This window comes from Arachis duranensis, chromosome 3 (assembly GCF_000817695.3).
Source record: "Arachis duranensis cultivar V14167 chromosome 3, aradu.V14167.gnm2.J7QH, whole genome shotgun sequence".
NCBI lineage: Eukaryota > Viridiplantae > Streptophyta > Magnoliopsida > Fabales > Fabaceae > Arachis > Arachis duranensis.
The window spans coordinates 10,660,898-10,664,316 of NC_029774.3; positions in this window are offsets into that span (position 1 = coordinate 10,660,898).

The following is a 3,419-nucleotide window of genomic DNA, read 5'->3' on the forward strand; positions in this document are numbered from 1 at the left end:
GTTTTTTCTCATTTAATTTAAAGCAAAAAGTATTGTCTATTTGAAAAAAGAAAAAGAGTCATATATCATCATTCTTGATTTATTAAGCACCAATTAAAGTATATGTCACCTAAGTTTATATATATTATAAAACATAACATTGAGATTAAATATATATAGTATAAACCAAAATTTATAGCACTGTTTTTACTTTATGTATGCAAAACCAAACTGTAAAACATGCTAGTAATAAGTAGTAACTAAACTTTCAAATAAAATAAAATAAAAAATTTATATGGCCTTGTTTCATCAGTTGTTTGGGAGAAAAAAAATACTATAATAAAGTATTTTTAGTTTTTTACATTAACATTGCTTTGTTAATATCTTTGACCCTTTCAAAGAACCTGAGAAAATATAATAATGGATAATTATTATTTTTGTCTCAAATGTTTGAGATAAATATTAACATTGTTTTTATTTATATTTTAGAATAGCAACAAATGTCTGGATCCAAAAGTACAAAACTGATTACCAAGTCCAATCTTTATCTAAGTATAAAGAATGCCAATATTATTAGAAGAAGACAGAAAGATGATGAAAAGCAAGAAAAATGATAGCTGTGGAATCATCGTGATACTAGTTAAGCTGTTAAGGTTTGATAAAGTTTTTTTTTTTTTTGAAAGTCATAATGTATAAATTTATATTATATTTTTTAATTTTGATAAACACAATCTAATTTTAAAAAATTTCACTTTAAATATTTTTAAAAGTACTTCTATATTTTAAAAACTGTAAATACAAATATATAATCCTTTTAATTTATCAAACACAAAATAAAGAATGTGTACTTTTTAAAAAACACAAATACTTTTTTAAAAAACTTTATCATACATTTTTCATATAATTGTTTGAGCTTGGAAAAAGAATTATTATAATTTCAAGACACTAATTAAAGACAGCTATCAAATCCAATCGTTTTTTTACCTTATAATAAGCATGTATAATCATATGCGTATATTGTATTGTAATATTTGCATCATTTGGCCATAAAAAAAATATATAGTATCGTTCATGAAAATCTTCTTATTATAAGAGTTCAATGAAATCATATGAAGTTATATCCTGACTAACATTTTCATTTTTTGATAATAAAATGTTGTAAAAATTGCTATTTTTGATAAAATTTTATCTATAATAACAATTTTTTAATAGGAAAAAATAAAAGGGTCATACTGGATGGGGCAAGGATGGGTGTATGGATAGGAGTGAGGGAGAATCGCTACCACTACGATTTGAAATTTTGTTGAGTAGTATATAATAATAATATCCCTACTAAATTATTAAATTTGATTCTATAATAATTTTTTATTCAATTTTTGGTACTTTATAGACAATTTAAAAATTTTATATTAGATATCATTAGAATGATCAATTCTCAAATTAAATGAAATTTATATTTTTCTAAAGAAATTAATTCAAAAGAGTGTTATTTATCTTTTTTTATATTAGTTTTAATTTTTTTCTGTAACAACTACATTAATTGAAAGAACTTTTTTAACTATGAATCTCAATAAAAATTGACTTCTAATTGTATAAGAAATAAATTTTTAAATAAGTATTTACTTATATATATGTAAAAGAAATACTACCCATCCAAGTCTTTTTATGAACTAAGTCTAACCATGCAAGTTAAACAATAAAACTTAAAATAATATTAGTTATAATTGATTTTTGTTGTCTTAGACAAATTTGATTGGACTTGGTTAACAAAAAAATATGAATATGTAGCATTATCCTATATAAAAAGACAGATATTTATAAGGGTAAAGTATATTTTTTGTTCTCAAAATTTGGCAAAATTTTAAAAATATCCCTAAGTTTTATTTTATTTCAATTTTCTTCCAAAAGTTTTCGATTTACATCAAATATACCTTCAGATGCTAAATTTTTAAAAAATTTAAGACCAATATAACAATAATGCATAAAAATTATGCTTGATTTACTTGTGTTGAGGGGTTGTTCTTATGAAATTGTTGTTGAATCGATCTTAAATTTTTTGAAAAATTAGCTGTTATGGATATATTTGATGTAAATCGAAAATTTTTGGGACAAAATAAAACTTAGAGATATTTTTAAAATTTTTGTCAAACTTTAAAATAAAAGTTATACTTTATCTTATTTATAAATGATTATTTTAGTGTTTTAATTTGTAAAATTAGATATTATAAAACTAATCATATTATATTTACATCGAAAATAACTACCTATGCATATATATTGAAATAAAAAATACACATTAAAAATAAATTAAACAATACATATATTTATATACAAATACATAATAATTAATAAATAATTTGATAACTAATTTTTATATTTTGTCCCACTATTAAAATTTTTTAGATCCGTAACTTTTGAATGCTATTTTTCTTGTATGCTATTTTTCTTGTAATAAGAATATACAGGGTGCTTGACTTCAGTGTGTGCTATTTTTCTTGTGAATTTCTTACAAATAATTGTTTGAAAAAAAAAATTTATTTTACAGTTTGATCGTGAAGCAAGGAACTTGACCATTTCAACTTCTACGAATTTTTGTACTAATAAGTTTCATATCCATCAACATCCCAATTCCTATGTACTTAATAATGAATTATGGTGGTTTGATTTTATTGGAGGCTATATAATAGAAGAACTGGACGAAAGAGAATATTTATTTTAAAATTAAAAGTAGAATATATTTTAAAATTAGAGGTAATATTAAAATTTATTTTAAATATTAAAAACAAATTTAAATTAAATTAAATTTTAGAAATACTTTAAAAAAATTTATTATTAAACTATTAAAATGTATTATTAGAGAAAGAATTGGAGGAAAGAGAGAGAATGTGAAAAAGATAAGAGCTACAGTGGAATATAAAAAAGTAGATTTGGACAACAAAAATAAAATTTAAATTTAAATTTAAAAATATTGAAGAAGAATTTAAATTAATTTAAACTTTACTTTTCATATATAAATATAAAAAAAAATATTACGCGGAGACTAATTAAAATTAGCTATTATTTATTTATGAATAAATATATATAATTTAACTAATTTTTAATATATTTTATATTTTAATATATAATTTATATTAATAATTAATTTTTTTTATTAATTTTAATGTACATTTAATATAGATGAAGGTAGAGCAAACCCTTATTTCCTTGCCAGCTAGCTACTAACATTAATTAATGTGGAAGAGCATCCAATTATAATTAACCAATTTTCTCAGATTCATTGTCATATCTTTATCTTTATCTTTATAGTATACAAATGGAAAGCTCGTATGCTGACGTGGCACTCATACGTTGACGTGGCACTCATACGTTGAGTCTGGGAGTTTATTTGCTTAGGTGTCGTCATTAGAAATTTTTAGAATTATATTTATTAATTATAAATT